At 42.0% G+C, this 25,507-nt stretch overlaps 1 long non-coding RNA gene across 1 annotated transcript; it reads right to left on the bottom strand.

The window, feature by feature from the left end:
• Nucleotides 1-401: 401 nt before the first annotated feature.
• LOC123636782 lies at nucleotides 402-13,433 on the bottom strand. The gene is made up of 3 exons (XR_006734660.1): nucleotides 13,284-13,433; nucleotides 6,645-6,767; nucleotides 402-1,065 (listed from the first exon to the last, which is right to left on the bottom strand). It is a non-coding gene; the product is annotated as an uncharacterized LOC123636782 (long non-coding RNA).
• Between the last annotated feature and the right edge of the window lie 12,074 nt (nucleotides 13,434-25,507).

The following is a 25,507-nucleotide window of genomic DNA, read 5'->3' as shown; positions in this document are numbered from 1 at the left end:
GTAGACGGGGAACCGCCACGGAACCAGCCGCAGAGGCAGCCCTGCCCTGGGACCTTTACGGTGGGAATACAGAGTTTAGGACCGAATACAACCCCAAGCCAGTATTAGTATTTGAGGGGGAAAAAATCAGATTAGTTCCCTGGACCCCGATCCGACGGGGTCGCTCAGCCTGGAAATGACCCTAGGCCCCATTAAGGGAGATGGCAGAATGTTCCAAGGGACAGAGTCCCTGGGGGTCATAGTGCGCTTTAGGGAAAAAGGTGAAGTAATGACATATTTACTTCTAGCATTTGAATTTAAAACAATGTCACCAGCAGAATGTGTGATTTTATTATATGAATGCAATAGAAAACCTATGGTCATAGCAATCCTTTTTTTTTTAAAAAAAAAAAAAAGCCTTTATCTTAAGAATGATTTATTTCCAAGGCTTTCGTTCTTATCGTTCACATTTATTTATGGCTTATTCTTTTGTTGTCTGGGTGCAGTGGCTATTAGACAATTGGTAACAAGTGACAATGGTTTAAGAAGTATTAATGGAAACATCATTTAAAGTTGAGGAAACAATCTATTAATCTTTTTTTTTTTCTGTACATTGGAGAAAGTTCTCCAGTATTTGATTTGGAATGAGAGGGTTTCAATCCAGCTTTCTGAGCGCCAGCTTCCTGTGAGAACACAGTCTGAGAGCCACTGTCCTAGAATAAATAGCTCTGGGTGGGAGGGAAAGGACCTCAGTTCCAGCCCTAACTCTGCAGCTAATTAGTTGGAAGACCACGGGCAGTTCTCCTCTCCTCCCTGAAGCAAATCTTCCTCCTGCATTACACGAAGAGTCAGATTAAAAGTTCCCTTCACCCGGCACAGTCTGTGGCTCTAAGAACACCCAGGGTCCCCCTGGATAGGCTCATTCCAGGTCAGCCTCTGAGCTGGGCTGAAGTGAACCAGCTGAGAACACTGGGGAAGGAGATGGGTCACGAGGCTGCCTCCAGGCACTGGGCTCTATACAAAGAATACAAATGTCTTCTCTGAAGAAGGCGCAGAGGCTGATGCTTCGGAAAACTTCCCATCTGGCTAGGAAGAGAAGATACGAATAAATGGAAAACTTCTAAAAAGATAAACAACAACCAAATTAAGCAACACTTCAAGATACTAATAGAACTCTTTGCAAGGCAGGACCTGATTTGTATGATGCCTATATTATAGGACAGCCCATATAGGGAAAACATTTCTACCTACAAGTCAAATCAGTCCACAGGGATCTTACCTTGCAGGTGGAGATTTACGTGACAACAGTTGAAATGGACAGGGTGCGGGAAGGGTGGTGTCTAGCAGAGCTAACAACATTCTGATGAGCCAGGACAGGAGGGACAGATGTCAGATAGGTGAAAGCTCAGGAAATAGTGAAGGACAACATCCCCAACAGGACCAGGCTGCACTAGTCTTCGGTGGTGGGTGTGCTGTTCTAGTGGATCACTCACAGGACCCACAGGGAGGGATGGCAAACATCAAAGCTGCTTTTAATCAGTAGAGGCAGCTGCCTGTAGAGGGCACCGTCTGGGTGGGGCTGGGCTCTAGCTGCTGCTTTACTTCCCATGGGAATTAAGTCATTTTTACCTCTTTGAGCCTGTTTCCAGAGCACCTGTGAATCTGCCTGAGATCCTTATATTGTGGGAAGATGAGTGAAATGCTATTTACCATGATCTATGGCTCTGCAGAAAAATGTTTTCTACCATGAAAAATATATAATACAATTCTCCTCTCTCCTGACTCACAGCAGTGGGTATTTCACACCAATCTTCAACCCAATTACAAACTGCCTTATGACAGATTTGGATATATTACGATCAGATCATCTCTGAAACATAACCACAGGAAAAACTCTCCAGTGTGTTAATCCCATCCCTCTACACCGCTTTACACAGGTTTGTAGACAGGTGTGTATCCATAACCATTGGTATGGAAATAGACACATGAGCAAGCAGCTCCACTCTCTAGCTGGGAGACTCCAGCAAAGTCACAGTTTTCCACATAAGTCTCTTGCTATTTACATAACTAGCAAGATAATTCTTGAAAAATGTGTCATGTGCCCCATGTACTATCATATGAGATGGTCACTCATCTAAAACACTGAACTCACCATTATTCTGAAAGTGACAGCCCAGTTTCTGTCAGGCATGAGGACAGGCCTTTGCCAAGTGTAGACCCAGTTTAATGCCACAGATCCTGGACCCAAATCTCCCCCCCGGCCCCCAGAGGGTTCAAGGTCCGTTTATATTGGCAGTACACAACTTCCTGGTTCAAAAAACAAGTCTTTAAAGATCTCATAAAACTTCTTGGACTTCAGATGGTTTTTACAAAACAATACTCAGATGAGCTAAGTGTAAATGAATCAGAAAAGAGGATTATGTTTCCCATAAAAACTCATGGGTTTGAGGATTAGAGGAAGAAAGCAAGGCTGGCAAATGCCAAACATTTTAAAGCGCTTTGAGACCGTTAGTCAAACTCAAAATGCAGCCAGGTTCCCTCATCTTTACACTTTATGAGTTTTGTAATTGAAAATCTTTTCCTACATTTAAGGTCAGCTACAAATCAAATTTAGTGGCTGCCTATGATCAGAACTGCTTCCACCCATGTTTTCTTCCAGCCACAGATTTCACAGAGCACCATTTAGTCCTCTTCTAGGTGCATGAAGAAATTCTTAGAAAGAAAAAGGGAGAAGGAAAAGAAACAAGAAGTCAGTAGGCTGTAGATAAAAAGAAGAGAAAGAGAGAGAGTGAGAGCAAGAGACAGATGAGGGCAAGGAAAGCAAGAGGGAGAAAGCGGGAGAGAGAGGGTGGGAGGGGGAAAGGAGGGAGCTGCAGAGTGAAGGGAAGGGTGAGAAGGTGGACAGAGGCAAAGAAGGAAGAGGAATGAATGGAGGATGGGAAAAGGAAGGAGAAAGCAATGAATGAGAAAGGGAGCAGACAGGTAGAAGAGGAAAAGGAAAAAATGAAACATAAGGAGAGAAGACTTTTCAACAGAACCTGTGGCTATGTTTTCTCGGTTTGCTCTCCAGGATTCTGGCAGCCTTTTCTGCACAGATCTGATCCTCAGCTTGTCCGGGTTTGGGCTAGAATTAAACCTGCGACATTCTTTTGTGTACATTAGAATTTTTGTCCAATGAACATGGTGCTGCCCGAGTTGAACCCTTGATCCTAATTATTTTTTTCCAAAATAGTCTCTCTACCTCCCATCAAATTGATGAAGACATTATATAGTGAATAAAGCAGTCTAGAAAATAGAAGAAAACAAGAGTGAAGGTACTACACCACCTCTATGTATCAATTCCTAGCCTTGGCTGCTTTCCTGAGACCCAAATCCCTTCATAGATTGTCCCTGTCTTACTTTTTCAACCTAATCTTGGGTTACTCCCTCAAATAAACCTTTTGTTTCAACTACCTTTATTTGTCTATTTTTCTTCTTTCTCGTTGGAAAGAAAAAAAAGACCCTGATGAGTCACTAGTCTACAGAAATAAGACATCCAGACCCCTGCTTCTAAGCTTCCGTCTATAACATTCCCTGAAATGCCCCCAACCCCTCAACTAAGTCCTCCTTCTCCGTCAAATAGAATTCAGGATTCTTTCCTTCCCTGAAACTCTTTGGAGTACCCTAAGCCTTAGTTTACTCTCTTGTCTTAACTCTTGTGACATACATTATCCATCCTAGCATTGAACACACAATCCATGCTTTGTAATAGACACAGAACACTTCTTGCAAGGGAAGCTTTCTTTTCTTCTTGTTCATAGTAAGACAAACCAGAATGAAGGCACGTTGTGGTTAATAATGCTTGAGGTTTGGTTAAGACATTCTGACTTGTCTTTAGCTGTTTGCAAGAAGGGTTCTATTGAGCAATGGGATTTGCCCAAATTTTCCCCCCACCTGCATTAAGTTGCTTTAACTGAATCTAGAGTGGACATTTGTGTGTGCCTTGGGGGTAGGAGGGTGGAGTACGAGAGGGGAATGTTTCCTATCCCTCAATTAATGGTTTGAAAAGTTCTGTAAAAAGAATTTTGTTACAGCTCTGTCTGAACACTGTTATATTGACAGAATTATATCATTAAAATAGTCAATGCTTTTATAACATCTCTCTTTTGCTGCCCTCTCAACTCTATCATTGGAGACCAGGACATACTCTGGGAATGCAACGAGTAAAAAATCAGCATACTATGGATGAACTGCGCAATATACAGAAGTCACTCACATCACCAAAGAAACACCAGCCATGCAAGGAAAGGCCTAGCTTGCTAAACAGAGAGGGGAGACCAGTAAAACCAGCCCAGTGTCTGGGATTCCTCCAGGTTTCCTGGTTTTAAAGCCCAGGTTTACAAAGCTACTGCTGAGAGTGATCAGGTTACATTTGCCAGCTGCCAAAGAAATTTACACTTAACCCTTTCTAGCCCTCCACCTGGACATTACACTCCCATTTCCTATTAATAGAAAGGGCATCCTCTGTCTTTCTATTTCCCTCTGTGTTTTCTTCCTTACATACAAGGAACTGGCCAAAGCCCCAGGTGAAGCTGCCTGTGCCCACTCTGATTTCCATGCCTCAACCTCGTTTCTGGAGGCCTGTGTTGAGGGCAGAGACCTTGTGTGTCAATTCCCAGTGCTTACCACAGTGTGCAATTCATAGTGAATGCTCAGTGTTTGTTAAATGAATGACTGTGTACCTTCTGCTGCCTAATTGCAGCAGGTAGTCAGCAGTAGGAAACCCGCTAACTTTTTTTTTTTTATCACGAGCACAAACTTTGCCCAGGATGCTTAAATAGTCAAGGGTCTGGAGACTGATTAATTGATTCATTCATTCTTACATGCACCATTCACTAGCCATTTTTAGAGGACCAATTGTTTTTTAATTAACAAAGAATAGAGAAAGAATTTTAGACATTTTTGCTTAGGGAGCTAATGTTCCTAACTGGATCCAAAGATTCTCTCTGAAAGTTGAGGAAATTATCTTTACAAGGCATGGTATAAACAGACAGATAAGCAGAATCCCGTCTTATAGTCCTCTTGCAGCTGATTGGCAGAAAATCTACATGGGCACATAGAATAGTATCTGTAGAATGTAAACACACAATCCTGGATGTTTGTGTACCAGGAGGGAGTAGAATGTATGGTTAAGAGCACAAACTTTGCAATCAAACAACCTGGGCTCAGTTCCCAGCTCTGCTCCTAAGTATGGGAGTGAACTTGGGAGCATAGGCCCATTTCTGGATGGATCTAGGAGGTAGCCGGATGGATATTAAGGAACTAGACTCTTGAATCCCCCTTGAATAATCACTTTTATGAGGGGATATTTTTGAGTTACTCAATGCTGTCCTGGGAACTGCTGCTCAGCTGGAAGCAGTTGGAAATAGATAATCTCGGCCTTAGGTTCTAAGGGGTCTGTGAAGGCTGCCATTTCATTTTATCACTTTATGGTTCAGCACACAGAATAATTTCTCAGCGATCATGAAGTGTTTCCTGGTAACCAGCTCAGACTCTGCAAATTTACTGCCCTAACTCTTCCAGTAAGAGAAAGTCATTTCTGGAAAAATGGCTCGGGGTTTTTATATAATATAATCAAAGATACCAAAAGCTGATGAGTCTCACATTTTTCACTTGGTGGAGAGAGGCCGCAGGGACACAATTTTAGAGACTCTTGCCTGTGGATGACAGAACCTGGCTGAGAGGGGATTAAGAGCAGAGATGGGAGAGGAGTCCTCAGTTTCACAAAGGGGGATGGTGGCAGGAAGAGAAAGGAAGAAAATCATTCATATTCATTCACTGAGCACTTACAAAGGCCCATCAGAGGTGTGGGAGGGGCGGGGGCTCTGCACCTGCCATCACAGAAGGAGCCGCTCTGCAGACGTTTGCCTTCATAACTAAAAAGTGGCATTCTGTGGTTTGATAAACCATATACCTTTCTAAGCTTCTATTTTGTTATCTATAAAATGAGAATAATACCTAACACAGGCTTTGGCAAGCTTTTTCTGAAAAGGACTAGATAGTAAGTATTTTCCATTTTGTGGGCCATACAGCACCTGTCACAACTACTTAACTTTATTGTCGTAGCAGGAAAGTAGCCACAGACAACACACAAAGGAATGGGTGCAGGCAGGTTTGGTCTGCAGGCCATAGCTTGCCATTCCCTAGTCTAATCCCCTGTTTTAATACATAGGGTGTTGTGAGGATTAAATGACCTAATCCAGGTAACATATTTTGGTATAGTGTGTGGCAGGTGAGTGTTTAATAAATATTAGCTGTTATCATTGCTTTGACTTAAGTCTCTCCCATCTGAATCTCTTGCCTTTGTTGACTTTAGTGAATGAAGCAATCCTCGGTGTTCCCCGGGAGATATTTTCAGCCTTCCTTCTCTTGGGCATATAGTGAGTGTCACAGTTGGGTTCTCCAAGAAGAACCCTGGGATGGAGTTTAGTGTACAGGATGTATATTAAGGAATGTTCTTGGGAACAATCCCACGGAAAGGAGGAGAAGGAAGCAGGATTGGGAAGAGGGAGAAGTCACATTGCCCAACAATGGACTCAGCCAAATCCACAGACATTTCTGGAGCTAAAATGGCCACCAGACTTGTCCCACCTCGTGCTGAAATGTCTGGGTATTTTCATTCCTACCTGGAGCAGTCCCTGGATGTGGGCTGGCCTGAGAAGAATGTGGTGAGACAGTTCATACACCCCAGAGGGGCTGACAGATGAAGGTTGTCTGCTGACAGCACGCCCAGAAACTGGAACAACAAGCTGGTGGAAGAGGAAGACGTGACCAATTCTGACTGTGAACTGTGCACAGAATTAACATGTCACTTGCAGGCCAAGCACCTAATTGTTGTTTCAAGACCCTCCTAAGCTCTTTTCCCCTGTAATGACCAGCAATTTCCAGATGGTGGCTGCTGCATCAGCGTGGGTCCTAGAGGGATGCCAGTGAGCAGAGCTCCTCCCTCCTCAACCTGCAATGGAAATGGAGTAGGAGCAAGAGCTCCAATCTGAGTTCTTCAGAGCCACTGAGATTTGGGGGTCGTTTGTTACTGCAGTGTTGTTAGCTTTCAATTGTGAGTCATCAGTAGCAGCAGAGGAAGCTACATCAGATATATTCAAATACTTTAAAGGGAAGATACCCTTATAATCTTAAAAAATCAAGGAACTGGTTTTAAACCATTATGATTTCCAGCAGAAGCATCACAGTTAACACTAGCACTTATGTGAATCTGCTAATTTAATGTTCACAACAACCTATGTATGACACAGGTATTAATATTATTATTATCCCCATTTTACACTTGATCTTAGCCAAAAGGCCAAGAAGCAATTGTCTTCATTTTGGAGATGAAGAAACTAATGCCTAAAGAGGTCAGTAACTTGCCCAAGGCAAAATGTGTGCAATCTGTAGCCTAAAAGCCAAATCCAGCTCACTGTCTGCTTTTGTACATAAAATTTTGCTGGAACACAGGCATGCCGATTCATGATGTATTATATAAGTATGGCTGCTTTTGTGATACAGTGGCAGAGTCGAGTAGTTGCATTTATCTTGCAAAGCACAAAATATAGTCAGCCCTCTATATCTGGGGGTTCCACATCTGTGGATCAACCAACTATGGATTAAAAGTATGTTTTTAAAAAATTAATTTTAAAAATACAACAATAAAAAAGTAAATTAAAAAATACAACTATTTACTTAGCATTTACATCATATTAGGTATTTTAAGTAATCTAGAGGTGATTTATTTTTTTAATTTTATTTCAGCATATTAGGGGGGTACAAATGTTTTGGTTACATAAATTGCTTTTGTACTGTTTGATTCAAAGTTATAAGTGCACCCATCACCCAGATAGTGTACATTGTACCCATTAGGTATGAATTTACCCATCCCCACCTCCCCTTTAGAGGTGATTTACAGTATACAGGAGGATGTGCATAAATTATGCACAAATACCACATTGTTTTACATAAGGGACTTGAGCATCTGAGCCTTTTGGTATCCTAAGAGTCCTGGAACCAATCCCCTGTGCATGCTGAGGGACGACTCTCTTACCATACGGTCCTTCACAGACAATTTGCCCACTCTTACCCCCAGCAATAGTAAGTGGCAGAGCTTGGTTCCAAATCCAAGTTGTCTGCCTCCAGAGACAACAGTCATAACTCGTATATAAATAAATACTAGGTAGGCTTGGAGCCTGCAAGAGTGTTACGAAACTTTTCCATTTTCATTTTCCTAATTGTACAGTTTTAATTTAAAATTTTCCTTATGTTTATTTCCAGCAATATGACAGACTCCATATCCTGAAAATTCTCCCCCAAAAAGCACCTTTCAAATGCTGGATCAAATGAGTAGCTAATTTGGGAAGAAATTAAAGTATCTTAATCCTCAGAGGCTGAAAATGAAGTAGGAAGCCAGAATCTAGAATGAGCATGGTAAATGCTCACTCAAGCAGGCATTAGCCCCTAAGGGCATTTGCCAGTGTTTTGTAAATTAGAGCTTTCAGTTTTAACATCCTGCTTGGGGGAGAGAGGGACAGGGGAGGTAGGTGACAAGGCAGTGTAGTGTCAGCATGGAGTTTTTGGAATGAGTCCCCAAAGGCCCATATTCCCAGTAAAACAGTGAACTAGAAAATATTTGCCATGCAAAGGGAAATAGCAAAGAAAATTTTGCATCTCAACCTTGATTTGGGTTGGAAGAAAAAGTAAAAGTCCCTACCCGCACCAGAGGTTATAAATAATCCCAAGTCAGGCCTTAAGCCTGGGTTCAAATTCATTCTATGTTCCCATTTTGAAACTATTTTAAGCCAAAAAAATAAAAATAAATTTAAAATTGCCAGGCACTTGGCAAAAGTAAACACAAATAGAAGGAACATTCTCTCAATTCAAGCCTCATAAAATTCTTGCAGATAATGCCCCAACAAAAATGAGCTCATAATAAAAAAAAAAAAAAAAATCACAGGACCACCCATGGAGTAAGACATCATCAGACAGAGTAAGCAGAAACATCAAACAGCAGAACCAGACAAACAGGCTTCGGGTCAGAATTATCAAGTATAGCAGGGTTTGGCAAACATTTCTCTAAAGGGTCAGATAGTATATATTAATATTTTAGGCTTTGCAAGCCACACAATCTCTGTCAGAAAGACTCAATTTTGCTGGTGTAGTGTGAAAGCAGTCATGGGCAGTATGTAAATGAACGGGCTTGTCTGTGATCCAGTGAAACTGTGTTTACAAAAACAAGAGGTGTGTCAGATTTGGCCAGTAGGCTATAGTTTATAAAATAATTATGTTTTCAATATTTAAAAAATTTAAAACACAAGCAAGGAACAAAATACTGTTATAAATATCAAGGGAGATTCTTAACTTCTGGAAGTAAAATATATAGTTGAAAATTTTAAATTCAACATATGAGTTAACACATCAACTGCTATGCGAGCTGTGTTTAACTCATGCTACTTTTGAGCCCAGGGCCTCTGAAGCATACGAAACTCACACGTCTCTTCATCTTGGGAGCTGAAGGACCTATTTTTCAAGTTGCATAGAACTCACATACAGAAAACAATAAAAAATAACAAATTTTTCATTAAATTAGAAAGGATCATTTTGTTTTTAAAGTTTTTATTCTATTTTTGTAATAAAATACGATGACCCCAAGAAAATAAATTTTTTTCTGGTGTGGTAGTCAATGTGTTACCTAACAGATTAGAGCTGATAAACATAATTAATAACTTGAAAGTTGGAGAAGAAAATCATGACATAGATATGGAAGTTTGAATGAGAAGGTCTAACATTCATCTAACCAAAATTCCAGAAGGAATGACTAGAAAGAATGGAATAGGCAATATTCAAGAATTTTCATGGATCCTTATATTTAGTAAGTACAAAAAAATTCTAAAAAATATTCACACCCAGTGAAACTGCAGAACGCTAAAGACAAATTGAATAGCTTAAAAACAGCTAGAGAAAAAGACTGCTTTCCTGCTTGATATCTGACTTAACAACAATAACAGAAGCCAAGAAATAATATAAGCTAATGTCTTCAAAATGCTAAAAGAAAATAAGTATTTTCTTTCAATCAATTTATAATTGCATACTGAGCAAAACTTATCTTTCAGGAGGATGAAATAGAATGTATTTAGATGAACAAAAGTCAAGATAATTTACTATGGACAGAACCTTAGTAAAGGAACTTTTTGAGGATATATACTTCAGAAGGAAGAAAATGACCCCAAAAGGGAAATGTGAGGTATATGATAATAACCATGTGATCAAAAAAAAAATGATAATCACGTGGATAAATCTAAATAAATATCAACACTAATAATAACATCCAATTTGTAAAGTTATAGAAACTAGAGGTGGGGGAGATGGGCTCCTAAAGTAGAGGTCATATTCTATTTCTTAAAAGAGTAGATACATGAGACTGTGTGTATGTGTATGTTGGATAGTCTTCTATATGTAATACATTTCACAAAACATTTTTAATAGAAATAAAATACTGGACAATAATAGCCTATAGGCTGAGAAAGAGTTGAAACACTACGTCTTAAAAGGAAAGTAGGCCGGGCCCGGTGGCTCACGCCTGTAATCCTAGCACTCTGGGAGGCCGAGGCAGGTGGATCACTCAAGGTCAGGAGTTCGAGACCAGGCTGAGCAAGAGCAAGACCCCGTCTCTACTAAAAATAGAAACAAATTATCTGGCCAACTAAAATATATATAGAAAAAAAAAAATTATCTGGGCATGGTGAAACATGCCTGTAGTCCCAGCTACTGGGGAGGCTGAGGCAGTAGGATTGCTTAAGCCCAGGAGTTTGAGGTTGCTGTGAGCTAGGCTGACGCCACGGCACTCACTCTAGCCAGGGCAACAAAGTGACACTCTGTCTCAAAAAAAATAAAAATAAATAAATAAAAGGAAAGTAAATATAATTATTAACTTTAACTGTTAAAAAATTAGAATCTGTAAGTTCCAAAATAGGAGAAGAAAATGGAATAAGAAAAGAACTTTACAGGATAAATAGAAAGTATGAAAAAGATAGTAAAAATAGATTCAAATACATCAATAATCCCAATAAATGAAAATGAGTTAAACTTGCCAGTTTAAAGATAGTTAATTTTTTTAAAATCCAACCATATTTTTCTTACAAGAAACACTTAAAACAGAAGTACACCAAATGTTTGAGAGTAAAATAATGGGAAAAGCTACACAGGGCAAGTGAATTTTTCCAACAAACAGGAAAAGTAATTTCCTGTTTGCTTTCTGGTGTAACCATTGAATCCTCATACAAAGTGATCTACCATCACAAAACTAAGAAAAGAATTAAATGTGAAGAGAGAAATAAGCCAAGAGCTAGTTTCAGAATTAATATTATCTGAAAAAGCAGCTCCACAGTGCTATACTTGTGAGATTCAAATAAGCATTGGTAGAAACCTGGGACTTAATGGTATGAGTAAAAAGTAAATGTAATTTCTCATTTCTCAAGTTTGGGTCAAATTTCTTAACAATGGCATTTACAAAATAATCAAATAATATTTCAAAGTAACTTGCATTTGGGAACACAAGATGGTGGTATCACTTTTAATTGTATTAATATCATTTTGAAATGTATAAGACATTAATTTAAACACAAGGATCCTAGGAAAAAGTAAATACAAAAATAATTTTGAAGTATGAATGGACTTGACTATTTTTAAGACTCAGGGACAAAAATTTGTTTATAAAAGTAGACAATTGTTGCATTAAAATCTTAAGAGCTCTTAAGAATGTTAAATGTGAAGCCTACGTATAATTAAATGTTTTTATAGCTATTTTAGTGACATGGGGAAATGCCTATGATATAATTAGTTATAGTTACCAAACAAAATTATATACAAAAATGTAAATACACAATAATAAAAAATACATTTAAATGTAGTAAAATGTGTCTAGAAACAGGATTGGGAAGAAAAACAACATAGTATTAAGAGTGATGAAGAAATAAGTGATTTGTATTTTTTCTACTTTATAGTCTTTCCCTAGGGTTTTTTTGTTTATTTGGTTTTGGTTTGTTTGTTTGTTGTTTTTGGTAACAATGAGCACTTTTATAATCAGAAAACAGAATAATTTTATTTTATGTCTTTAGTATTTTGAGTGTTTATGTATATGTATATTTTATGTATATGTATATTTATACATGTATATTTTATGTATATGTATATTATAGTTTATGTACATGTTTATGTATATGTATATTTTGAGTGTTTAGTATTTTGAGTATTATGTATATGGTCCAGAGTCCCAGTGAATGAAGACGTATGTGAAAAATGAATTCTAGAAAGAGAAAACTTGTCAAGCCTTTAAGAGAATGTTTTAACTGGAAAATCACTGGCCTAATTAGTAGGTAACTTGATATAAAGTAATTTCCTCACTTAAAAGTTTCAAAAATGTGCAACAAAGAGCCGCCCAGGGGTTGCTATGGCAACGGAGGTGCATCTGATGAGGGCTGTGGTTCACTCTGCTCTCCCAGGTGAGACAGGGAAGGAACATAGGGTTCTTGAATCAGAGGAGTGCCCACCTCTTCCTTCCCACTTCTTAGCCTCCGCTGCAGATGACACTGTCAGACCCTGTTCTTCCTGACCCCCCTTCTTGCTGGGCCTCCACAGGATACTGCACTTTCCTGAGCTCCTTCCTCACTATAAATTCTGGAGGGCAGAGACTCTACCTGAGTAAACCCTGGTGCTCAGGACCTACCATGGGAGGTGCCAAAAAATATTCATTTTCCAACTGAACGCCGCCGCTGTGCATGAAGGACTGAATGGGTGGATGAAGGCAGTTCCTCATCTCTTTGTGGGGGTTCCTCTGCATCCTGCTTATCCTTAAATGAGGACATTCTCGGAGATTTTATGCTCAGTTGCTTTTTCTTTTCATTCTGTACTTTTTTCCTGGGTGATCGCTCTTGGCCTTAGCTAACATTCATATAAAAATGAGCCCCAACTTTTCAACTCTACCTCATCTATTTTTCTCATCTGTATTTCCAACTGCTTTCAATTGGACCCACAGGAATTCCATATTTAACTTGCCCCAAAACAAACTCATCATTTTCTTCCCAATCATTCTTCTTCTTAAGAGCTCCAACTCTTAACATCTCCACCATCCCCTCAACATTATGGATTTAAGCTCAGAGGAGATTTGTTTACTCTCCTCCAACCATCCCCGATTCCTATCTACCAAGCACCGCCATCTCTGGAAGCACGTCCCGTCCCCTCTCTCTATTCCATTCCCACCGCCCCATCCCACTTCTCACCAAGCTCATCCTCAATCCCCGGGGAGTTTCTTATGTTGGATCTGCACTTCTTGTGGCTGCTGGATTTATTTTCTGAACTCTGTGTGTCTCTGTCTCTGTCTCTCTATCCCTAAGAGCCTCTCCAGGCTTCTAGCTGGTCAATATCCCTTCACTCTGCCTCCTTGACTGCTCGTATTTCTGGCCTGCCTGGATGCCTTTCTCCCACTACTCCCTCTCAAATTGCTCCTCCTCCTCCAGAGCCCGTATCAAGTATCACCTCTTCTAAGTAAGCCTTTTCCCAAACCTTCCATCAGGATTAACAGCGGTGCTCTCCCCTGTGCTCTGATAGCATCTTGACTGTGCCTCTGTGACAGCACAGCCCACAGTTGTCAGGTGCATGTGGGTGGGTGGAGGGAGACGGCAAAGGTGCCCCTCCTAGAGTGAACTCATGAAAACAATACGTAATGGAAAACAACAAAGTGCCTGCTAGACTCAGAGCACCGACTCCTTTTACTAGCAACAGCTGTAGCCCGTAGCCAGTGACGTTACTGTAGCTGCGGAAAGGCTGTGTTAACAGAAGCAGGTACTGTCAGAGGAGGTGGGATCCAAAGAGGCACATTGTGGCGTTTCCAGTCTTTTCCAGGGGAGGACTATGCCGATGGAGGTTGGGGTTACATTCCAGGCACTGGAGTGGCGGTGTCCAGCAAGGGACTGTGCTAGTGTCTGCTCTGGTCTCACCTTGTCCTGAACTAACTATCCTGGAGCCCCCTGCTGTCTGGCCATTGTCGCCAGAAAGCCTCAAAATAACTGGGGGACATGCTGTAGTATGTAGACAGGGCGGCCCTCTAGGAATCATTCTAGTCCCTGCAAAGGGCCTAGTCCACACCACATGCTCATTTCTAGCTTACCCATCGGTCTGTGGTATGGGGCGTCTGTCAGTTTATCACAAACTCTGTTGTCGTATCCAGGTGAACTTACAAAGTGGAGTTTCTGGGCCTGCAAGGTTGAGGGCTGGTTGGCCCGTCATGGCAATGCCCCTGGGAGGCAGCCAGCCAGCCGTCCCCTCACCATCATCACCACCTAGTCAAAATGTTAGAGGCAAGAATTAGAGTTAACTGTGCATGGCTGTGTCTCTCCCACAAGACCAGGGGTTGGCAAACTTTTGCTATAGACGGTCATACAGCCAATATTTTAGGTTTTGTGGGCCACAAGGTCTCTGTCACAACTACTCGACTTTGCTCCTATAGTGCGTACTAGGGAGTTATACACAATATGTAAACAAACAGGCGTGTCTGCATTCCAGTAAAACATCTTCAATAAAAATAGGTGGTAAGCCAGATTGGCACACAAGCCATGGTTTGCCGGCCCCTGCAGCCAGTATAGAGTTCTTGACGGCACCAGCTGTGTATGAACTCCTTGGATCCACCCCCCCACCCCCCGTGCCTGGGGCGTATCACTTGCCCACCGTGTCTGCAGAATTGATCTGAATGTCTTCCTCCCAAAGGTCCCGCAGGCCTTCGCACTGCAGAGATCATAGCGAACACAGAACTGTCCCACCTGAAGGAATCTGACAGGTGCCCTCCCCGCCAGTGGAGAGGTCTTTCTAGCATCCTTGACTTGTGACATCTGGTTAACATACGTCTGTGACGCCTCTGCTTTGGGGTAGCAATCCATTCACTCACCCGCTGGCTGTTGGGGACGATTAGCCTGTCCAACCCACGTGTGAGGAACTGGAAGAACGACAGCTCTCTCTTGTGTTGACTGCCTCCCAAGAGCGCCTCGATAAACACTCGCTGTCCCACTGATGGTACTAATGAACGAATTCTGTGAACTAACTTTGGTAGAAGCTGGTTGTTTTCTGTAGAAATTTTAAGCAACCAAAATAAGGACCCGAAGCAGAGAAGACATATTATCTACTAAAAGCATCTCGGCAGCCCTTCGGTGGCTGTAAACTCAGCTGCGACACCACCTGCCTTCTGCTGACTGGGAGGGAGGCTGCAGCCTTGCTGAAGAGTCAGTGGGCAAGCGGCGGTACTTGGACCTGGGGACCGCCCTGGGGACCGCCCTGCAGCCCCCCGGCAAGGCTGGAGGCTCCGAGGAGGCTGGGTGGCCCTTTGCAATGCACGTATCCACTCTGGAGCAGGCCTTAGCATGTGGGGTCTGGAAGGAGAGACCCCCTTTAGACTGTGAGCTTCTGAAGAACAGAGCCTGAGAATTATTTATCTTTGAATCCTAAACAGGTAGAAGAATTCTCAGGCCAGGGCAGGTGCTAGTAGAGCTCCCACGGGTTGCCTTGGAGGGCACCTCTGCATCCTGCTTCCCTGATCCCTCCGACCTGCATCTGGCCTTGGCAGAGCCACCCTAACAGGGGGCTGCACTGGATTCCACAACGCCCCATTCATCACACCAATCCCTCACTTTTCTACAGCTTTAAACATTTGCAAAGTGCTTTCACGTGGCCTTTCTCTCTTTTAATCCACACTGAAATCCTATAAGGTATGAGCACTGCACATGTCCCTGGCCTCACCAACTTGTGAGGTCCCATTAAAATGAAGGCTCCATCTGCGGAATTACAGCCCTCAGTATCTCTGACACCCCCACACCCTCATCACTTGGTCTCCCCAGTTGCCTTCCAGGTGTCCCAGAAGCTGTCTCAGGTTAGCTCTTGAACAAGTCTATACACACCCCTCTGCCCTCCTGTCCTCGTAGCCGTATGCCCATGGCCTACGAGCCACTGGAGAGTGGCACGTTGCTGCTGGGGTTTGCCCTGAGCCACAGATTCTTGGTAGAATGGGGAACAATGTGGTTCTGCTCCATCTTCGGGCAGGACTTTGTCATCTGGGCCCTAAGGCTACACTTACTCCAAACTCCATTAGACCAGGGGCAGGGGCTCAGGAACAGAGAAACTTATGCTCAGGATGCAGAACAAAGGCACAGGACACAGTTGCCACACCCACCATTGTCCTCCTGGCACTTCTTGGTCCCGCACATTCAAGGATACCTAAACTCCCCTTTCTCCTTCAGTCAAAAAAAGGAAATCCTTGTTCCTATTATTGCATTCATAAAATGGCTCAAGGAAAGGGTCACTTGTGCTCCCATCCAATTTCTACTAAACCTCAGCCACTCTGCTATATAGGGATCATCTCCCCATTTTATAGTCAGAAAATTGAGGTTTACTGCTCATATAAGTAAGTGAGTAGGTGAAATGGGGCTTGACCCCAAGTCTTTGACTTTGAAGCCACTCCTCCTTTCACTTTACCACAAGTAACAATTTAATGCTCTACCTCATCTCCTTGCTGAACAAGACATGGTCGGTTTTCTATGTTTTAAAATGCCAAAGTTAAACTGTGGCCCGTTCCTGATTCCTCCTTCTGCCTGCCATGTGTGGTTATTTGGCAGAGCTGAGAACTAGGATGATAGTTCATTAGCTTCAAGAAAAAGTCACTGCCACAAGGCAGCTAATGTGACAGAATGTTTTCTTTAAAAAAGTAATTTTGGCAGAAGCTGGTTATCTCCTGCAGAAATTTTAAGCCACCAAAATAAGAATCATGATTATATTTCCAAACAAGTAAATGCTGCCTGTGTTTAGCTCATGCTTCTCCCTAGGAAGTGGAAAATTTTATAACAAAAGTAAGTCTCTGCATCTTTCCATGTTCTTCACAACACAAGCCCTGCCTTTTGGAGCCTCCACCTAGAGCAGCTCAATAGAAAAAATTAATATAAACCGCAGAAAATAAAAAGTTCATCATACAAAGCATTACATTCAAGCCATTGTTTCACATGTTTTGGGTAACTCTCGTTTTTAGTTTAGGGAAGAAAATCTGAAACAGAACAATTACATCACAAGTGGAACATTTTTATATAGTTACTGGAATAGAAAAATATTCAGTGGAGGGAAAGGCTGCATGATTTCAATGAGATCCAGGTGGAAGGGTCCTTTCAGCAAATGTCTACACACCAGCCCATAAGCCCATAAAATCGATGGAAAAGGCATGAGACAAGACTAAAAGCAACAAAGTGCCAGGTGCACATCCTAACTAAACCCACATCTTCTCTGACCTCGTCCTTTCCAGCTGCTCCCACCATCCGCCCTCCTCTCCCCAGAGGGCTTGGATTTCTCTTATGCCTTCTGGGTTCTTTTGCTCATCGTCCTCCTCTCCTGCCCCACTGGGCAACCAAAGTGTCTCCTGGTCCAGAGCTGGGGAGGTCAGCAGGAGGGTGAAATAACCAATACAACTAGTAATAGTAACCATAGCAACCTGTGAAGCCCTTGCTAAGCACTAAACGCAGGACTGGATGCTTTGCATGGAGTATCTATCTCATTTAATTGTGACAATCCTGGAGTGTGGGTTCTAGAATTGTTGCCATTTATAGTTGGAGAAAATGAGGCGTAAAAAGGTTAAGTACCTTGCCCAACATTACACGGCTCATTAGTGGCAGAACCAGCTCTCAAACTTAACCTGACTCCAGAGTTAATCACCCTTAACCAGTAGCCCATACATCTCCCCACGAGAGCTGTTAATTATTCATAATTAATTGCAATTAATTATAATACAATTTTTGTACTTTTTTATCTTTCCTCAAAATAAATGCTACAAGTAGATACCATTGTATCCATTTTATAGATGAGGAAACATTAATATAGCAGTGGAACATATATCATATGCCAGGAAATATGTGTCAGTGTGTGTGTAGGAGGGGACAAAATATCTGTGGGCATAGTTAGGATTATTATCCATATTTTACACATGGGGACGCTGAGACTCAAAATTTCCAACTCATCTGGTTGGAAAGTAGCAAAATTTGGATGAGAACCTGAGTCTGCCTGTTTTGACCGCCTACCCCGAACTGCCTATAAATAGACCTTTGAGTAAGTCTGAAATCGCAGCCCCAAAGCACATGCCACCCCGCATGTCTGCATCCTCGGGTTCAGTGCATGAGGTGAGGTGGGACAAGCACGGACGCCGGAGAAGACTTAGGGGGCAACAAAGGAGGCAGGAGGAGTGGGGTGGGGCCACGGGCCTGGGCAACTTGGAGATGAAGCAGGCTGCTTCCCTGAGGACCTAGGGAAGCCACTGCCCCCAAGAAGGCAGTGCAGGAAATGCGGAGTGCACAGGTGGGACATGATTCTAGCAGGAAGAGGGAGGCGGCGTCAGAGCAGAATAGCAAAGGACCCCCCTCCTAGCCCCACGGGAGCCAGAGGGACAGTGTGGTTTATCTGATGGACAGGAGGGAGGGGAGGCCACACCCTGCAGGCTTCTCCCTTCTCCAAAGCCCACTATCCCTCTTCCAATCCCACCTCCTTCCTAGAACCTCCTCCTCACTTACTCATAGCCACATCCCCTACTCAAGGGGACAAGGAGAAGCTTCTGTTTGTGTCACAGAGAGGGCCACGTTGCAATCGGCATGGGGCCATTTCTACAAGTTGTGCTCCTGTAGCTGTACTTCCCATTCTGCTCTTCATCGGAATCACACTGTCAGGTAAATTGAGATTTATACATCGTTTCCCTGCCAGTTTGCGCAAGGTAGGTTCTATGTTTGTTCCTGGGGTGATCACCAATTACTCTGGAGTAACTGAAGTAATGAAGCTGGTAGAGGAGCAGGAAAAGCCCGAGAAGAACACCTTTCCATACATAAGACTATTAGCAAAATCGATCAATAAATGAAGACAGACTGTCAAAGGGACGGAACACTAGGGAATCAGAGGGAAAGTCTTACAAGGGGGACAGGAGGACGAGAGTCAAATGTGAGAAGAATGGGGCGGTCTGGAGGAATTGCTGGACTGGTACAGGTGGTACCTCACATGTCATTCTTGGCTGAAACTGAAAGAAATTCATCAGGAAAAAATCTTCATGAGCTCAAATATCTCTAACACGGATTCGCAGAGGATGAGCTGCAGAGAAAGAGAACTTCCATTTTCACAAGAAGCCAGCCATTCTCACGCAGGTGCGATGGGACTCCTGCCTGACCTACAGCGGTAGAAGGAGGATGAGTTTCAAAAGACACTACGTGAAAAGAGGATTCAAAAAGACAGCATGCTCCTGTCCCAAGAGTCATTCGGTAAGAGTGACAGCAGGCTGGAGCCACGGGGGGAACATAAACACGAGTCCTCCCAGGGCGAGGGCTTACCACAGGTGCCCAGGAATGGACGGGGTTTTCTGAAAGCAGACCACATAACTACAAGCAAGGGATACAGACTTGAACTATCTTTATGTATGGTGGAGGTCACATTTTGCAAAAATAGAGTAGCTTATAAAATTTTTTGACATTCCTAGCTAACAATTTCAGCTGTCAGATTAAAGGAGAAACTGGAATTCTGGAGGCAATTTTAACCAATGGGAAAGAACTGGTATGGAAATTATAAAGACCCTGGGAGAATGTGCCCATGTCTTTTGGGAGTCCATAATAGCTAGGAGAGGGAGATTACATACATTCCAAGGCAATGCAATAACGAACAATCCCAGTGATAAAGGAAAGGATGAGTCAACTCATAAGGCAGGGTGGCCACATAGAAAACTTTCTTGTGAACTCATGATTTTTTAAAAGGACATGTTCATAAGCAATAATAAGGGACACCTATCCAAGAACCAGTACAAAAAAAAAAAGAAGGTTTTCAGCCAGGCGCAGTGGCTCATGCTTGTAATCCCAGCACTTTGGGAGGCTGAGGCAGGAGGATCACTTGAGGCCACAGGTTCCAGACCAGCCTGAGCAACATAGTGAGACAGTGTCTCTACAAAAAATTTAAAAATTAGTCAGGCATGGTGGCACATGCCTGTAGTCCCATCTACTCAGGAGGATCTCTTGAGCCCAGGAGTTTGAGGCTGCGGTGAGCTATGTGATGCCACTCCAGTCAGGGCAACAGAGCAAGTCCCTGTCTCTAAAAAAATAAATAAGTAAATAAATAAATAAATAAATAAATAAATAAAAGGTTTTCAGGAAGGCTAAAGCCTCAGCTAATGGGAAATGTAAGAAACAAGTGAGATTAAAGAGATGTTCTACCATAGGTTCAGTTCAGAGAGGGAGAATGGAGTGGAAGAGGAGGAAAGAAAGAAGGAAGGAAGGGAGAGAGGGAGGGAGGAAGAGAAGGAAGATAGAACAAAAGAATAAAGATTAAAGAAGGGAAGAAGAAGGAAGAGGATGAGGAAGAGAAGAACAAAGAAGTGATAAGTTCAAGAAGACCGTGTAATATCAACAGGTGACAAAAAGTACAAACTACCAAATACTCAAATGCTATCTTCTGGAACGAGGAGAAGAGATTTTGAATTCAAAATGTGCAGCAAAGGAGATGAAGAGAAGAGGACAATGGAGTCTAAAATACATTACAGAATAAGGAAAAATCTAGGCATGATAAGTGATTTCAAACTTCCAGTTCCAGACAAATTATATTCCAGAATACAAAATGAATTTGCAGACAGAATCTCGGAGCCACTAGCAGCAAGTTTGAGAAATCATGGAGATTGGGAAAAGTGCCAGTAATCTTGGGGAATGTTCTATTTTGCAATATGTTGGGGGAGAGGGAAATAGATCCTGGAAACTACAGACCTATAGGCTTGATGTTACTCTCATTGAGGAAAGCGAGTACTGTTGGACCTGCAGTGATTAGAACATCTGATTTTATTTTTTTAATGAGGGATGTTGTCAAACTAGTCTTCCAACAGCGTGGTCACTGTGATGAGAAAGCTGGAAGCCATGCCACACAGAGGAAGGTTGAGGGGTGTATACAGAACGGAAATCAGAAGCCTAAGAGGGGTATCAAAGGTTTGAAATGCGACCATGTATCCTGACAACCCAAAACCACTGAGGCAAGTTTTCACTCAATGGAGGTTTATTAAGCCAAAGTTTGAGGATGCACCTGGGAAAAACATAAACCACAGACAAATCTGTGGCTGTTTTTCAAAAGGGGAATTTGGAAGCCTCAGTATTTGAGGGGGATAGGGAATACAGAAAGGAAAAAACAGCAGGCAGGTGGCCAGTGAGGCAAAATGGTTACATTTTTGTGAGGCCCAGGACATCTACATTTTATGTGTGATAATGATGTTAGAGGAGAAAAAGGGAGTGAAGGAAGCATCAATTATGTAGACGTCCCTGGATAGGTGGAAGAATGTTTGATCTTGGCTTGTCTCTGTTCTGTGCCTGGAAAGATAAATTTGTAATTCATTATTAGTATGGAATCAAACAGACGTAGCCTGCAGACCTAAAGTTGCAATTTGCATGCCTTCCCTTGTTTATGGGAGGCCAGCAAGGAATTTCCTTCTATGAGGGCCAGTTCTTCACAGGTGCCTGAGGCCTTTACCTTCCCTGTTGCTAAGGAGTTGGGGGGATGGTCGTGATATTTTTATTTTCCTTTACAATATGAAGCCATATAATCATTTTATATTGCCTTAGTTAACAGAATTACAACCACCAGTAGAAATTTTAAGTAGGCAGATTTTCCCTCAACATTTGAAAGGATTTTCTCTTCATTTATTCATTCATTCATTCAATGACCATTTACTGAGAACTGTTCTTTGTGCCAAACACTACAGATACATGATAGATATGGTTCCCACTTTGGTGGGATTCACAGTCCTATGAGGGAAAGCTAACAATGACAAATTAATAAGTAACATAACCACAGAGTCTAGCCAAAGCCAGGAGGAAAAGCACAGGGGATGGATAGAGAGAAGCAGGGAGTGCCTGCTTTGAGGATGGTGAGGGGAAACCTCCCTGCAGAAGTGACATTTGTGCTGAAACCTGCGTGACAAGGGCAGAATTACATGAGCACTTCGAGACAGAGAGAACAGCGGTACCGAGAACTGAGACTGGGAAGAGACTGACTTGTTCCCAGAAGTCAGGATGATAAGTTTGGTGAGCAAGAAAGAGGAAATGAAAGACTATGAGATAAGGTTGAAGAGTCAAACTGGAATCAGAGACTAAGATGCTGCCATCAGAAGGAACTTAGACTGTACCCTAAAAGATGTGGGAAGGGATTGAAGGCTTTGAGCAGGAAGGTCATCTGATCTGATGTTTGTGTTCTGACGATCACGCCAGCTGCTCTGTGCTTGGTGGATCAGCAAGGGGCAGGAAGAGTATTTGGGGGCTACTGTCATCTCTAGATGAGAGATGGAAGTACAGATAGTCTTCGGGTCATGATAGTTCCACATAGGATTTTTCAACATTATGATGGTGCAAAAGTGATACGTGTTCAGTAGAAATGTACTTCGAGTACCCATACAACCATTCTGTTTCTCACATTCAGTACAGTATTCAATACATTACATGAAAGACTCAACACTTTATCATAAAATAGGCTTTGTGTGAGATGATTTTGCCCACTATAGACTAATATAAGATAGGCTAAGCTAAGCTATGATGTTTGGTAGGCTAGGTACATCAAATGCGTTTTCAACTTACGATGTTTTCTACTTATGATGGATTTATGGAAGGGGGCCCCATCATAAGTTGAGGAGCAACTGCAGTGCCAATGAAGGGCATGAAGTCGAGTTAGGGAGAAGTTCATTTGAAATGGGTTTGAGGTAACAGAGAAAGAATTTACTACTGAAATTGAATATGGAGTTTGAGGGATAGGAAGAAAAATGACTAAATGATCCAAAAATGGGCTTGGATGGCAGGTATTGTCCACCTGCGAGGACACTGCAAAATGGAACCTGGAACTAGACCAGAAAGGCTAAGGTTGCGTTTGATTTGGTGATGACAACAGAACTCCGGAAAACATGCGCCAAGCACCTACTTCATGCTGGGGGTCTATCAAATACTCCAGAAAACAGGCTTTTGGTTAGGCACAACTCTTAAACTGTAAGCAGTTATGAATTTTGTCACAAGCATCAAGAAATCATTTCTATAGACACAGTGCTCCCAGTGAAAACAACAAAAAAATTAGCAAAGTTGTATGTATACTTTACTATATGTATATTTTATATGTACATATAGCTTATAAAAGGGTCACCTTTTCTCATAGGTTAAAATATAGAAGACACCATGCTTTCAATGCACATAATACACATTAATACCCAACAGACACAAATACCATGAATTTTACTAAAGACAGCACAACATTCTCATCTTGCTACATCATCAGGAAAAATTATCCCTTGAAAAGACAGGTTTTTGAAATTTAATAACCTTAAGACTCATGTCAGAATGGATTCCAGAAAATGAATCCTCTCATCCCTCTTGCATCCCAAATAATCTCACCTTCCACCTATGGAAAAATTCCTGCCTTCAAATATCATAAATATTGTGTCCTAACAGCAGAACCCATGAGACTTTAACTGTGGCATGAATTCTTTGTTAGAACGTATTGGTCTTAAAAAGATAACCAGGCCCAAACCTCAGATAACAGTTAAGACTAGAGCTGTTGTATTGTCTGCTGTTATACACTACATCAGTCCGGCAGAAATTAAACATAGGGGTTTAAACTACAAATCACAAACTGCTTAAACTCCGCCACGCCACTCAAGCTATACTCAGGCCAAACAAAATATCACTGACTCCGTTAAGTTTATGTGGGAACCTCACCCTGGGTCCTTTTCTCAACATTAAATTCATTTTACATTTAATTTTCTTTGTGGGAAAGGGAAAAAAAAGAGAGGAGGAAAACACAAGCAGCAATGTTGGCCAGCAGGTGTGATTTTGCATATTTCTCATTCAGGGATGTAGACTGTGGTTTCAACTCCAATAGGGTGTTTTGTCTAACTGTCTGGGCTGTAACGTGTGTTGTCCCACAAACAATTTGTCACACTATAAGAGTTGCATATTTGGCCACAGAGATAGCACATACCATATGGCAAAATGTGCTGGCCTTGTCAATTAAACTCCTCAGCCACAGGTAATTTTTTAGACTGAAAGTCATGAACTCGTCAGAATTTTGTGCCCATTGAATAATGGGTGATAACCTCTACCAGTCGGAGTCTGCCTGGAAGACGTGCTTGTTAAAAACCACAACATATAAAAGGCTAAAGAGCTTTCCTACAGTAGCAACTTTTGGATGATTCTTTGGAGAAAACAATGCTTGCAAAAGAAAGATTTTACTAGCAGATGCAGGTCTTGGCGGAGATAACCTTAATGATGTTAGGATAGGTCTTAAAAATATCTACTTTTGATTTTTTTCCCATTCAATATTTGTTTTATCCAGCTGTGCTGGTGAACCGTCTTTAGAGAAAAGCGCACCGTTTACAGGATAAATGGAGTCAGCCTGCTGAACAGAGCGTTGCAAACGATGCAGTGGCAATCAAGCATGCTGTCCTCAGAATGATTCCACACAGTCAGGAGTGGGCATTTGGGGAGCTTCTCTTTTTTTACAGTCATACCACTGTCATTCTGCTCATCTTTGTCCGTAAGAGAAAAATGATCATGAACTTTTGAGTAAATGTGGGAGAGAAGCCCAGGTGCAAATATGGACCTGCGGATACCAAGAAGCAATGGAAGGCAGAGAAGAGACCTGGGGGAGGGCAGAGAAGAGGCCCGAAAGGGAAGGCTACCAATATGAAGGGACAATCAGGAAACTTCAGAAAATAACCAAAAAGGAACTCAGACAATGGTAAAAGGGGAGGATGGAATAAAAACAGCCCGGGCCCCTCTGGGAGCTCTCTTTTCCTGAGTCGTAAAACCCTTCTGTTTTTCCCTTCTCTGGGATCACTGTCCACAGCCTAGAAACAATGTGTTTTTATTTTCAGTGTTGAAAAAACTAAACCACAATGAAAATAACGTTAGGGTAGTTTTGATACAAAAGAGAGAAAATTTTCTTTGTAGCAAGTTAATTAGGATTTTGGGGGAATGGACGAATGCTGGACGAACCAGCACTGACAGTTGTATCCCACCGCCGCCTGCACATCGACTTCAGTCTTCCGTAGGAGTGGTTAGGAATATGTTTGATTTACAGTTTTTTCAATCCAACAAATATGTACCGAATATTTACTACAGCTTTCCTGCAGATTTACATGGCATGGGCAGATTTTCTAAGGCAGTGCCAGCCCTTTGATCTTCTGGGGGCTCTGACGTCTGTTCTTGTCATCTGCGTATTCATACGCTTGTAGCAAGACCAAGGAGTGAAAATCTGAGGCTCCAGTGAGTTGTGTGATTTGTCCAAACTAAGAGTGGAGATTTATGCTTATTGAGATAATTGTATCTCACTAATGCCAGCCAAGAGGCGATCAACCCATTTGGAATTATAAAATATTCTATGTGCTGTCAAACAGATAATACTGTTTTAGGGATGAATCCTAAATTTGCCAGGCTTGCTGGCC

This window comes from Lemur catta, chromosome 4, assembly GCF_020740605.2.
Source record: "Lemur catta isolate mLemCat1 chromosome 4, mLemCat1.pri, whole genome shotgun sequence".
NCBI lineage: Eukaryota > Metazoa > Chordata > Mammalia > Primates > Lemuridae > Lemur > Lemur catta.
This window is presented reverse-complemented; position numbering and strand designations above follow the sequence as displayed.